This window comes from Hemicordylus capensis, chromosome 3, assembly GCF_027244095.1.
Source record: "Hemicordylus capensis ecotype Gifberg chromosome 3, rHemCap1.1.pri, whole genome shotgun sequence".
NCBI classification, from domain to species: Eukaryota; Metazoa; Chordata; class Lepidosauria; order Squamata; family Cordylidae; genus Hemicordylus; species Hemicordylus capensis.
In genome coordinates, this window is record NC_069659.1 from 328547615 (window position 1) to 328562948 (window position 15334).

Here is a 15334-nt window from a genome sequence, read left to right on the forward strand (position 1 = left end):
TGCTCCTTGCAGATAAAAACACCCATTTCTGCTTTTAGGTATCTGTGCAACCCCCTTGCCATTCCTCCTAAGCTCTGTGCCTGATGCATTGGGGCCATTATTAGTTTTTTATACTTTCTGTTCCTCTGCATGCTTTCCGTATTCTATATTCTGACTTCGGTACTGCACTTGTTTACAACAGTGTCCTTTCCATAAGATGAGCCTAAGGAAATGCCCTCTGATTAGCAAGGCAATGGATAGTGTTTTCTTTCTGTTTTTTACTGATATTTGGCAAGTGTATTGCATGTAAACTGATAAGACATTCAGGCAGTAGGCAGTTGGCAGATATTTGTTTAGGATGAAAAATTGACTAAGGCCACCTCAAACCAATTCCCAGATGTTTTCAGTGCCGATAACGTCACATCAGATGTGCATTACAAGTGCCTTAAATCAGTATGGACATACTGAGACAAAGGAAAAGGGGAAAAAGCTAGTACTTGGTAATTCCCAAGTCCGTTAAAGTTGTGTATTTGGGTTCAGGAAGTTCAGCTCGAGTCTTCCTGTTTATCTTGAAGCCATAAGTATTACTTGAGGAAGTGAGGACTACAGAATTAAGCTTCTGCTTTGTGTCTTAAATATTTCTTTTGTCCTGACTAGTGGTAAAAACAGCCATAACATTTGAGGAGTGGCAAAAGTGGTTTGATAGTGTTGCCACAGCCTTCCAAACAACTTATTTTCATTTTTCTGATTTGGATAAAGATGTTAAAAAGATGGGGTTTCTGTTTTTGTTTTTTAATGATTTACAGCACTATTCAATTCAAAGTTGGCTTTGGTGGGTATCTATTGGCTAGTGCCTGGGAAATCTCCATCACACAATTCCCAGATACGTTTTGCAACAGTTTTTGAAATATTTATGTGTGCAGGCTTAAAGGAGAAATGTATGCACATAACAAATGTGTGCTGTGCTTTTTGAAAAAAGTGGATAGATAGTCTGCTTGTATAGGGTAGGGCAAAATTGCCATTGGAATTTAACTCCAATATTTGACTTGCTGATATGTATATCTGTAATATGTGATGAAGTTGGATTCATCATGTGGATGAAGAACCTGCTGTGACTGCTCTCCAGTTGCTACATCTGTCTTCACCCTAATGTTTCTTTAGAGTGAGTCTGCTTAATAGTTTATGAGAGTTTTTGAAAATGGCCTTTAGTTGCCATTCCATCTACTGTAGCTTTTCAAATGTAACCTTTTCAGGTACATCCTCTGACTTGTGGTTAGATGCAGCAATACATTAAGGTATCTTGAGCATCAGCTTGCTGTCTTTGTGCTAATTATTGCACTTATTAGATGAGCACATTTTGGAAGAACTGTATACTTGAAAATGAAGATCTATAATGTGCTGGGAGAAAAAAGGGCATACGGAAGAAACCTGAAATGGCCTCCATTATTGTTTGATTAGTCACTTTCCTGCAATTATAATGCACCAGCAGTGGAGCCAATTTCTTCATCTTTGTAAAAAGCACCCTTTTCTCATCATAACTGGAAACAAGCGGATGCAAAATAGAACAAAGAACATCACCACCTTCACTCTTTCTATGCCTATAGTTTAAAAATTTGCAGAATAAACAATCCTACAGAGCGAATTAGTTAACAGTTCTTTTCTAAGACATGCCTTCTTGTACATGCTTCTTAGGGGACCACAGTATATGTTACAAGGGAGACATGGGATTTCCAGCTCAGCCTTTCCCCCCTTTTAGCACCTATGTAGTCGCTGTAAGGGGGAAAGTGCACAAAGGGAATATTCACAGAAGAAAATGTGTGAAATCATAGAGGGCCCATAGGGCTTGTAGCTCAAGGTTAGAACATAGAAACATAGGAAGCTGCCATATACTGAGTCAGACCATTGGTCCATCTAGCTCAGGATTGTCTACACAGACTGGCAGCGGCTTCTCCAGGGTCGTAGGCAGGAGTCTCTCTCAGCCCTATCTTGGAGATGCCAGGGAGGGAACTTGGAACCTTCTGCTCTTCCCAGAGCAGCTCCATCCCCTAAAGGGAATATCTTACAGTGCTCACACATAAAGTCTCCCATTCATATGCAACCAGGGCAGACCCTGCCTAGCTAAGGGGACAAGTCATGCTTGCTACCACAAGCAAGTGGTACAGGGCCATAGATCAGTGGTAGAGCACATGGTTTGTATACAGAAGATGCTGGATTCAAGCCACTTAATGGAGCAGCGGGGAAATAACTTGGTTATCAAGCCAGAAGTTGCCAGTTTGAAACTGAATCCCCACTGGTATGTTTCCCAAACTATGGGAAACACCTATATTGGGCAGCAGCGATATAGGAAGATGCTGAAAGGCACCATCTCATACTGTGTGGGAGGATGCAATGGTAAACCCCTCCTGTATTCTGCTGAAGACAACCATAGGGCTCTGTAGGCGCCAGGAGTCAAAACTGACTTGATGGCACACTTTACCTTGATTATTAGTGCAGACAATACTAAATTAGATGAACCAATGCTCTGACTCCATATAAGGAAGTTTCTCTTCAAACAAACAAAAACCAGCCAGCAGCAGGGAGGTGTCTAACTCTTTCCTTGCCCACCAGTTCTCCCTTGTAGTGCTTCATTTTTATACTGTCTGACCCAGATGTCTCTAGGCGGTTCACATTTCCTGCTAAACAATTTTAACTTTTTGTTCACCTGGGCTTGTAAATAGAAAAATGAGCATGGCTGAGAAGAAAGCAGTCTTGGGGGAAGGAATGTGCAATGGAGTATTTGGAGGAGGAGCAGGATGGGTTAAGCATCCCTCCCACCCGCCAGTTTGCCCCTGTAAGCATCTTCCACCCCATTATTTCCCTATATCTCAGCAAATGTAATTACATCTAAGTTTGATCCTTAGAGTTTATTCAAGTTTCAGGAAACAGCTTTGTTGAGTAATGCTTTAGGGACAGGAACATCCCCATACGATTTTGGGCCTTGATCAAATGAGCTGTCATATCTGATCTGAGACATCTTTAAAAGGGGTGATTATCTTATATTTAGCAGGGGGAGAGTAACTGGCCCTATTCAACACCAGCACAGCATCCTTCCAGTGGCTGTTGCTGGTGTCTACTGTATGTTTCTTTTTAGATTGTGAGCCCTTTGGGGACAGGGGACCATCTTATTTATGTATTATTTATTTTTCTATGTGAACCGCTTTGAGAATTTTGTTGAAGAGTGGTATATAAATATTCTTCGTTGTCGTCATCATCTGCATTTAAAACAGCTGGTGTTAAGGTGTACCCATTTGAAAAGGGGTTCCTTTCCCTTCTGCAACTTATAATGAAGTAAGAAATTCAGAAATGAGGCATCCCAACTGTCAGCTGCGGAAGATCGTTTTTTCCTTTCTTAGCTCTCCCTTCTCTTTTTTGCCTATTACAGTGGTAGCCACTGGCCATAATATTAAACAGTGTTTGACAAACTAACAGTTGAGTAAATGGTAATTAACTCGAGTGCTGTAGCACAATGAAGGCATTCTGAATTTCAGCCAGTATTTCAGAAGTTGGTTTTGATGCTAGAACTGTTCTTTTCTTTTGCACCAGCAGACTGTACAACGTGCATGAAATACACTTGATGCATAAGCAGTTTTGGCCACTGTTTCTGGGACTTCTAGTTGCTTACACAGAGAGACAGTACACTGGCTTAGTGCACTCCTTTTCGCAGAAGAGTTTTTAGGCTCAAAATGCTGACAAGGCTCTGGCTGGTTACTGAGAGTCCATATGTGAAATTCAGTCTCTCTTATCTCTCTGGCACTCTCTCAATCCATAACCCACACAAGCCCTCCCATCTAGCTGGTGTAAGATTTGTCCCGTCTCCTCCTTGCCAGGTCCCAGTCCTTTTGACTCCCCGGCTTCTCTCCTCTCACCCACCTGCCACACCCAGGCCCTTGTGACTTAGATCTTTTGTGAGATTTTACTCCTACCCCTTCCATCTCCTTCCTGCCACCAATTCACATTCCTCAGCCCCGGAGTTCTGCCTGCTAAAATCCTACTAGACAGCCAACAGGCAAATGTCCAACCAATTCCATTTCTTCAAATTCAACCCATTCTTCTCAGCCCGTTTCCCGCCACCCTTCTTCCCTCGTCCTCTCCTCCTTTCCTGGGCTCCCTCTTTCTCTTGACTGTGTCTGCTGTCCCTCTCATCTAAGCCCTCCACTGCCTTCAAATGAATGAAATTGAGGACGATTTGCCTCCCAGTCTCCAGAGACATTGTGGCAACTCAGCAGTGAGTGTATGGCTTGTAAACAGCTGCTTTGACCTTGGGGAGGACTGGAAGCTGATCAGAGGGATGGAGAGGGATTGATTTGAGGGCCATCCCTAAGTATTATCTTCTCTGGGATCATAACTCTTCTTAAGGGGTCAGCACCCACCACACTTTACTGATAAAGTAGACTTATCAGCTGTCTTACTATGGGAATATCAAATTTTACAGTGCTTGTCCTCATGCTTTGTTTTTAGCATGAACTGAGGAATATGCCCTGAATAAATGTGAATACGCATCTATCCTTGTTTTTGTATCTTTACTATGTAATTATGGACAGTGTAATAAGTTACCTCAAGATCACAGGCGGTAGTTCAATCTTCCTCGTCTGGTTTTCAAAAGTTGACATATAAGCCTGATAATATATAATTATGGAAATTGAATTGCAACTCGTCTTATGTATGGGGGTCAGTGACTGAAATGAACAGAGTCAGGCCTCTGATGTTTCCAGTCTCAGGAGCATTTCCAGAGCAAGCTCCTCAAAGTTTTTGCACTCTTGCACACAAAAAAGCAAGATCACCCACATTTTCCTGTGAGCCCACAGCAATGCAGGGGGATTGGCACCACCCATGTTAGCTGCTCTGGATGTTGGCCAGTGACTTTCATTATTAGCTCTGTAAATAAAAGATGCTCCATCTTTGGATTTTAGTTACTGATCGCTTGAGTTGATCACTGAACAGTCCTGACAGAGATAATTTGACTGAGCTGTGTGAGAATATGAAATGCCACACAAGGCTAACACGCATGTTGTTAAGGGTAATGCAGTTTTTGTTATTACGGTTTTTAACTCATAGCTATAAAGGAAGGGAAAGCTGAATTGGTATTGACCATGAAAAAGTGGGGGGGGGATTTAAAGTTTTTAGGGGGGGGGTCAAGCTCCTTTAGTGAGACAGGAAGCCGTAAAGTCAGAGGCTTATGTTTCATATATAAAATTGCAGGACAGCAATGTATTTTAAAGAATTTTATACTTCATACTAACCATATATAGGTGCTTCTAGACCATAGCACACGTAAGCATTTTTTGGAGCCCGGACCTACAGAGCTTTGGAGGGCCCCCCCTTGTGAGGTCACCCCTCAACCCCCCACCCCGACCTGCACTTTGCATGGTGGTGGCTAAGCCACTTGTCCCAGGTTGAGCCTGGCTGACTGCAACACTCGCACCTGCGCAGTGTGCCTCATGAGTGTCGCAGGCTCATGATGTTGCATATTTGCTGTGTTCGTGCCTGCGCAGTGTGACTTGCAAGCATCTCAAGTGCAGGACGTCATGTATTTGAGATACTTGCGAGTCACGCTGTGCAAGTGCGAGCATCGCAAATACATGATGTAATGCGCTTGTGATGCTTGCAGTTCACACTGTGCAGGCATGAGTGTTTCAAGCACCAGGCCAGTGTTTTAGCTGCACATGATGTGGAACATCCCCGGGAGGTCCCCCCACCCCGAGCTCTGAGGACTGGACTTCATCCTGTAAGTCTGGTCCAAAGAGCACCCCTGCTTCACACAGCAATCGTGTGGTCTGAAACATGGGTTGGACAGTGTCTTGCCTTCGTTAAAGAAAGATCCCTGTGTGCAAGATTGAAACTCCTCAAGCCCCTCCCCCTGCCACTTCAGCTTTGTTTTGTAGTGCATACTAAAAAAAAAAAAAGCCATTGACTGACATCCTGACTAATGAAGCATTTTTGCTTCTAGGGACTGCAAGGGCACAACAGGAGACCTTGTGAAACTGCTCTTCCCCCTGTGGGAGTGCAGTTGTGCAAGAGCCTTTAGACTCCAGAACATTCTGTGCATTCTGGAAAGGCTTTACAAGAGCAGAACCGTATCACTGAGGGGTGGTGATGTGTTTTCACTCCTGCAGAGCTTTCCCAGAGCATAGGGAATGCTCTGGAATCTAAAGGCTCTTGTGCAATTCCACTCATGCAGGAGAATAGGAAGTTGCCTGATGGTTCCCGTCACGCCCCACAGCCCTAGAAGGGCAAGCGCTTTGTTAGTCAGGATGTCAGCCACAGGCCTCTAATTTAGGCAGACATTGTATGGTCTTTCAGCCCCTTTGGATCCTGTGATTCAGTATTTCATATCAGCCACATGGGGCATATAGCTTGAAGCCATTCGTGTATATAGGCTTTCTACTTCTATTTTTCAGTTATTCAGAGAAAGCATTATGAGTATCAAACCACCATAACATTATTATCTAGCTGGTTAAACTGAGATTTGATTGGTGATGTCACTGCAGATTATGTAACTAGGTTTTCAATAAGACATCTGAAATTGCCACATTGCCCACCATAGGAATGAATAAGACCTTCTTTGGGTTTATTTTACTTTCTTCAACACATAATTAACTTCTCAGATTCACCGGTACTGGATGTACTGGTGGCCATTAGCATAGATGGTTTTACTATATATTAGACCTGGGTTCCCAATCTGTGGTATTCCAGATGTTGCTGAACTACAACTCCCATCATCCCTAGCTAAAGTTTATTGTGGCTGGAGTAGGGATGTGCACGAATTGTGATTTGCGCAATTCAAAAAACATCCCCGGCACCTTTAAAATGGAGAGTAGGTGCATATGGAGGAGGAGAACAGGTGCTGCTCGCCACCACTTCCTATATTAGCAGCGCCTCCGCCAGCTATTGCCACGCAACAGCGGCACTCTCCCCAGCTGTTTTCACACAATGCCAGCACACACATGGCCTCCACACATGTGAAGCGGCCATGTACATGCCAGAGTTGTGCAAGAACAGCTGGAGAGAGCACCGCTGGTGCACGGTGATAGCTGCAGGGAAGTGCTGCCGATACAGGAAGTGGTGGTGAGCGGCAGAGGAGCAAGTATGCACCTGCTCTCCTCCATTTTAAAGGTGCCAGGGCTGTGCTTTAAATTGTGCTCCAAATTGCGATTCATGCACATCTCTAGGCTAAGGAAGATGATGGGAGTTGTTGTTCAGCAACCTCTGGAGTACAACAGGTTGGGAAACCCTGGGTTAGACAAATGTATTCATTTATCGTTGGTTATTAGCCATGCTGGGTAAAAAAGGCAGCCTCCATATTCAAAGACAATACTTGATTACCAAATGCTGGGAACAAACAACAGGAGATTACTATCACCTACATGTCCTTCTTATGCGTTTCCCAGGAACATTTGGCTGGTTACTGTCAGAAACAGAGTGCTGGACTGGATAGACTTTTTGTCTGAGCCAGCAAGGCTCGATGTCTCTACCTTTTGAGCACTTTAAAATGAGGATCCAAGTGCACTTTATTTGCCCACAAAATCCTCATATGAGAGAAAGAGAAAGAGAAGCATATTGTTTCTGCTTATCTTCAATTTTGATAAAAATTGTACATTTATTAAATATAAATGATAGACAATGCCCAAATTACTTCAGTGCTTCAAATTATATTATGGGAATCATTTAACATTTTTGTGAGGAAGGCCAAAGCAAATATGCCAGGATCCTATTACTTTTCAGATTTGCTTTATGCTTTGAAAAAGCATTTTAAATTGGCATTATTCCCATTTGAAACAGGGCCTGGAGTGTTTTAGTACTTTAAAGACCTTACTGGGGTGTGTAATGGCTTGGCATATTCCTGAGGCTCTGTCAGTGAGACATAAGCTTTTGGTTCAGATTTTGCTTTTTTGGGATTAAAAATAATATGCAATTACTGCAATTTTTATCACTTATCTTTAACCACTGTGTTTCCCCTCTTTTATCAGCTAGCAGTAATTCACATTTATTTTCTTCAGGAATATGAAGTAAAATGTGATTACAACAACTAGTTTTTGATATGGTAACGGAGAGAGTAAAATGTAATGTATGGAAGAGTCTTGAGCGTCTAAAATCTGGGAATATGTCTTTGACAGGGGTCAGTCTCTTGTGGAAACAACAGCTGACATCCAGAGCAACTGAGCATAGACACACCAGGCAGACATGTCCACACTGTGGAGAGCTTGCCCACTACTGCAGGGCCTGCACACACACAGTGCGGGGGAATGAATTTCAACACTTTGAAGTCTTTGGAAGTGGCTGTGCAACCCTCAGGAACATGTTTTTAGGTGGCACAAGGCACTTTCTGAGGCAGATAAAAACATCAACCCCACTGCGCACTTCATGGTGCATGCCTTGACATAATGTCACCAGCCCATGTTAGTGGGGGGCTAACCTGGGTTAGCTGGTTATGTAGATGGGTGGTAAGCACCCAAATCCAGGCTTGGCAAAACTGATAAAACCTGAAAAGAAGCCTGAGTCTTAACTCAGGTTAGTGCACAGCCAGGACTCTGTCCCTGGGTTTGGTGATTGTATGTCCACTTCCTGCACTGTTTTAAGGATTCAGTAGCCACCTACAGCTGGGGAAAGCATTTCCCAATGCTGGGAAAAGTTGAAGGAAAGAGAAGAGGACAACCAGCAGCAAGGTGGTTGGACTCAGTCATGACAGTAATGAATGCACCACTAAAAAACCTTAAAGGCCAAGTTGAAGGCAGGTTATCCTGGAGAGAATCTATCTATGTGGTCGCTAAGAAGAGTCAGCACCAACTTGACGGCACTTAATCAATCAGCCACCCACCATGTTATCCAGAGAGGGTAGAGGCTGTCAGGGCTGTGAGCAAGGAATATGCCACTCTGCACAGCCCTCTCTATCATCCCATGCTCAAAATTGCTTGAACGAGGCTTGCCTTGCCTCCTCCCCTCTCATGGCCAGAGTGTAGCTATGACATAATAAGGTTTTTGCCTTCTGGCAGTGTGGTGCATTGTGGGAAGGTTCCCCCGATTTGGGGGCAGACTTCCATAGTTCACTCTCGTTGCTGCCACATCATGGACAAATAGGGTTTGCGAAGCTTAGCAGCAGTTTTGGTCGTTAGTTCCGCCACTGCTCTAATGTGGGTTAGGTTCCTCACAAGCCCCAAATGATCGTGCTGAGGCTCTCTGTCTTCAAACAGAAGAATTTCAATCGTATAGCAACTGACGGAATGAAATGTGAAGTTAAAATTTAGGCATCCTTTGACAGGACCTAATATATTAGAGTGAAATTGTCATAGTTTGTTAATATAGCTATCTTGAGAATTCACATGGCATCAGTACAGATTTAACACTATTGGCTGATAAACCATGGCCAACAAGTGAGAAAGGCTGTCAAGTTATTTGCTCCATCTTAGCATCTTCTGCTTTCTCAAGTGTTCATTTCTGTGGCTGTGATCAACCGCAGTTAATTGTTATATTTGCACAGATGTTAACCCTGGTTGGCACTGATCAGTGTCCCTGTTTGATCCAGAAACTGGAACTGGACCTATGGTTTAAAGCTGGTTTCAGGTTCTGGATTAACTGAGAATCCTTGTTAGCCCAAACTGCAATGAACAACAGTACAGATACAGTATCATGGTTAATTACAATTAGGGCAGGGGAAGTTGCATTGCAGAGGAGAAGCAGCAGGAGGTAGATTAACTTTTCCTAATTTGCTTCAGGCAATTAATAATGGTCCACCAGCCCATGAGCTCTTTGGCTTTCATTGCTCTCTGAGAGGTAGAAGAAGCCCACAGTGTCAACTGAGTTCCAAATATCAGAGGAGTTTCACTTCACCTCCATCAGGAAGTTGTTTTTCTTTCTAGTAGTAGATGATGAAGATGGGTGTGTGCATTCTTTCCCATTGTCTGTGGAGTGTCAGAAGTAGGATGGAAGTGGTCCAAATTATCCTTTTCCTGCCCTTGCATTCTGTTCCATGACAAGATAGTTGGCAGGGGTTTCCCATTCCACTACACTTGTTGCACATTCCCAAACATGCCTTCACAACTACAATTATTTTTCTTGAAACTAGAAGCTGAAATTTGCAAGACACAACATTCTGTACACCAAGGTGCAGAATTCAAAATGTGTATTCAAACCAAAGTGCAGAAGACGAATGGCTCTGGGTCTTATAAATGTAGCAGCTGATGTTCCTCTAAAGAAAACAGCATGGAACCTTTCAAAAGCTCCAATTCCATATTATGTAAAGAAGACAAAAACAGACTGCTAAGAACTGTAAGTGAAAGGTATAAAAACCTCTAATGCAAAATGCTAGGGAGAAATTCTATCCCCAAACCACTTTGCTGTACTCAAAAGCCTACAGTTTGGAAAAACCAGAAACCTAATAAATGATGAGTAGAGGGAGCCTTTAAAATTGCTTGTGTCCCCCATACCTCCATCAGTAACTGCTGCATGGTATAGATGGCTCTTTCACACATGAGACACAGATTTTTCATATAAAAGCTACTGAGAAGGTAAACCAGTGGAAAGCAAAAGCTATGGGGAACAGGAATGCAAAAGTGCATTTGACGATTTCTCTCACAGTTAGAAGTCCATTTGTTTTCAAAGAACGTGATCTATAAAAAATTATCAATAGATGATGCAAACAATGAGCAGTTATTGTTCTGATTATCCATCTTGACAAATCATTCGATTCAGTTTCATTGTAGGGTAGATATCACCATTGACTTATGTCAATGGTGACTTATCTGAAATGATGTAGGTTAGATGCTGTGGCTCAGCAAATAAAATACATTAGTCTCCCTGGCCAATTTGGAACTGTGGCTGAGATCCAGAATGTACATTTTGTTTAAACAGTTCTCTTGCTTTCTATATTTCATTAACAATATTCAGAAATGACACATACCAGACTAAAAGGCATTCTTACTGTCTCTTGTGTAAACACCCTGCTTCCTCCAACTCAGTACTTCGAGATGTGGCATTATTTGCCTGGGCAGTCAGTAAAACTATTTGAGAAAACCAACTGTGCTAAGGATGAATGTTAATTAATTTACAGTTCTCTTTCGACTATGCTGTTGCTAATGAGTATAAAAGATGCTCTGTTAATATATTTTTCATTGCATTTTAATACTTGATAGCCAAGTCTGGTGTCTGTAAACTGTACCGTGCTCAGCCTTATACAGGTGAACCCTGTTATTCGTGTGGGTTCCATTCTCTGCTACAACTATGGACACCGGAACCATGGATAACGAGGCATTGTGGCAATGGGAGCTGGCCGGGAGTGGGGGTGGTCTGGTGGCTGGATAAGGGCAGAAAATGGTGAAAAATGTGCCCCCCCCCGCACCGAAACAGTTCCCTAGTGTGCTCTGCAGGTCTCCAGCTGTCTCCCCAGCCCCAAATCTGTCATTTTCCCATGAAAAATCATGGGGATTTTAAAAAATGAGCTAAATAGTTTGCCAAAATGGTGGCTGGAAATGACCTCGGAGTTAATTTCCGGCCACCACCACCCCCCGCCCCAAACCACAGATATACAGAAATGGACTCTTATTTTCACGTATACCGAGGTCAGGTGTCGACCGCGGATATGCAGAAGCATGGATGCTGGGTCCGCAAATAAACAGGTTGCTTACCTGTAACTATTGATCTAGAAGTGATCAGTTGTATTCATAAGGTATTGGGTTCTGTGCCTGCGCAGGAACCTCATGGGCTGAATTAGTAGCTCCTCGCGGCACCCTAACCTCCAGCTCGTGCCATTCTTTTTCCTATATACCAGGCTTAGGGCGCTCTCTTGTCAGTTTTGTGCAGACCGCCATCTGTTGACAATCTACGTACTGCTCCCCCCACCTTCATCTTCTTTTCTGGTGTCAACTGCTGTGGGGTTGGTTCGGGAGGGTCTTATGAATACAATGGATCACTTCCAGATCAATAGTTACAGGTAAGCAACCTGTTTATCTGGATAGCGATCCTTTGTGATCATAAGGTATTGGGTTATTAGCCAGCTTCTCCTCCCTTATGGAGGTGGGTTCAGTAGACTCCCAGCTATGGCAACACCCTTTTCAAAACTGCCCTCCCATACTCAGCTTGCCTAGCCATGCGCAAGTCAATGGCATAGTGTTTTACAAATGCCATCTTTATTCCTGACAGATGAGCTGCCGAGGTTGAGTAAGCTCTGGCTGAATGTGCACCAATAGTCTTTGGGGGCACCACACCCTGCTGATTGTAAGCTAGAAGGATCAGCAACACCAACCAATGTGCTAAACACTGTCTTGATGTGCAGTGTCTCTTGTTTTTCCCCTTGTAGGCAATGAGCAGTCTTTTAGTTTTCCGAACTGTCTGTATCCTCTGTAGATAGTACAAGAGAGCTCTGCGTACATCTAGGGAATGGAGCGCCCTCTCCAAAGGCGTCTGCAGTTCCTGGAAAAAGGTAGGTAAGATGATTTCCTGATTAAGGCGAAACTCTGAGATCACCTTTACCCTGAAACTGAGATCCAGCCGCATGACCACCTTAGGAGGATAGAACTATATGGCTTATCCATCCTCAGTGTCGTCAGCATACCCACACGTTTCGCTGTGGTGATGGCAAATAGAATGCCACCTTGAGCGTAAGCACATGCATGGTTGCCAAGTGCAGCGGTTCAAAGGGCTTTTCAGTCAGGGCTGACACCAGTGATAGACTCCATTACTCCATTGGACACTTTACTGGTGGGTATAGATTATTAAGTCCTTTCATGAACCTCTTACACTCCGGATGTGAGAACACAGTCATGCCATCCCATCCGGAGTTCTTGGCAGAAATGGCAGCCAAATGCACTTTCAGGGAAATGTTGGCCAAGACCTTCAAGTTCAATGAGGTCAAGTACAGCAACACCTGTTTCACAGTAGCATGAAAAGGTCGTAAGCCGTGTTCCCGAGCATATGCCCTTAATTGTTTCCATTTGCTGAAATAATGGTGTCTGGTGGAGCAGCACCTACTATTCAACAATATACGCTTAAAAACCCGATTCTCCAGGCCGTCATTCGCAATGTCTTCACATCCGGATGATGGATTTGTCCATTCTCTCCCACAAGTAAGTCTGGCACCAGCGGGAATCTGTGGTATTTGCCCTCTGTGAGTTGTAGCAGGGGTGCAAACCAGGGTTGCCAAGGCCACCATGGTGTCAGCAGAATACACGTAGCCCTGTCTCTCATTATCTGCACAAGCACCCGGCTGATTAATGACTGTGGTGGGTAGAGGTAAAGGAGCCCTGCATTCCATCTGTGCTGGAATGCAAGTGAGCCCTTGCCTACGCCAGCATGAGAGCAGAACCTGGAACATTTCCTGTTGGCAGCTGTGGCAAATGAATCCACCTCCGGCCAACCCCACAGGTGGAATACCTCCTGGAGATAGACGTTTTTGATCTCCCACTCATGCCGCTGATTGTAGAGGCTGGTCCGACTGAGACTGTTAGCCAGCACACTGTCCTTGCCCTTGATGTGTATAGCTGTGTGGGCAATACACCATTCCCATATCTTTATGGCTAGGCTGCACAGTGATGGGGAGACGTGCCCCCCTTCTTGTTGAGGTAGGCAATCACTGTCATGTTGTCCAACTGGACTTGCGTCACCTTGCCTTTGAGCATGGGTTCGAACGCCCTCATCACCAGGAACACAGCTAAGAGTTCCAAATAATTTATGTGTTGTCGAGCCTGACTGGCTGTCCACCTGCCGTGGATGCGATGAGGCACCCCAGCCCATTAGGGATGCGTTTGACATCACCCAGTGAGATGGAGTCACTGGTGTGAATGGGACACCCTGGAGAAGATTGTCCTGCTTGGCTCACCAGACTAGTGAGTTCTGGACTCTGTTTGGTATATGTAGCCGCAGTCTCTGGCTGTCTACAGTGGGTTGAAGGTGTCTGAGGTACCAAGTTTGCAGTGGGCACATCCGTAGTCGCATGTATCTCATGTCAAGTTGCAAGATGCCATCAACCCCAGCAACCATTGTATCCTTTCCACCGGCTGTACAAGGTTGCAGACAAACTGCTGGACTAGAGTATCGATTTGGTGAAAACGCTCTGCAGGTAAGTACGCTTTCTTCATCTCCATATCTAGAATCACACCAATGAAGTCCAGTCACTTCCTTGGCTCCACATGCGATTTCTTCCAATTGATGTTGATCTTCAAATCCTGCAGAAGTTGTACCATTGCATGGATTTGGTAAACCAGCTGGTCTCTTTCACTGCTGACCAGCAGCCAATCGTCCAAGAAGGGGGTAGACTGTCAGGCCTTGTGTTCTCAGATAAGCCACCACTACCGCCATTACTTTGGTAAATACCCGCGGGGCTGGAAAGTCCAAAAGGCAGGACTGCATACTGGTACACTGCACTTCCCACGGTAAATCTGAAATATTTCCAGTGGTTCTCCTGGATGCCCACATGGAAGTAGGCATCTTTCAGACCTAAGGTTGCCGCCCACCCCACTGGGCTAGGAAGCGTAAGATTCCATGCAGCGTTGTCATTCTGAACTTTTGCATCAAGAAGAACCGGTTGAGGCACCGCAGATCCATGATTGGCCGGATCCCTCCGTCCTTCTTTGGAATCTGGAAATATCAGGAATAGAATCTGGACAACCTTCTTGTCCACTGCACTAGTATAATTGCTTGTTTCTCCAGTAACACATGTACCTCTTCTAGGAGCACAGGTGTCGCCTGGGTGTGTACCTCAGGCCTGAGAATGGGTTTTTTGTTTTGAACTCTATCGCATACTCCGTCTCCATGACCCTGAGCACCCAGCGATCTGATGTTATGCTGTGCCTTGCTTGAGCATGGCTTTCCAGTTTGATGGAATGTCTGGCAACTACAAGACCAATGTTTGAGGTCTTGGAAATTGTATTTATGTGCAGGGGTCGTACTGAGCAATCAAAAACTCTGCTTGGCAGAGTCCTTGTTTGGTCGGGTATTCTGAGATTTATTCTTCTGGTTATATCCCTTCAATCTCTGGAACAGTCTGTAAGGGTGTTTGTATTCCTTTCTGTCCTGGTATCTATAGGTCCGCTGATGACCATACATGTGGCCCCTTGAATTCCCAGAGTATGATGATGACATAGCCATGAAGGTTTTTGCCATATACTTTGATTTTTTAAAAGACTGCATTGTGGAGTCGGTGGTATCATGAAACAGGCCTTTCCCATCAAAAGGCAGGGTTTCAACCCTGTCGCGCATATCTTGCTGTAATGTTGTGGGCCTTAGCCAGGTATATCTCCTCATTGCTACAGCGGTTACCACTGACCTCGACTCTGTTTCAGCCAGGTGCTTAAATGCACTAAATTGTTGTCTTATAATGGAGGTTGTC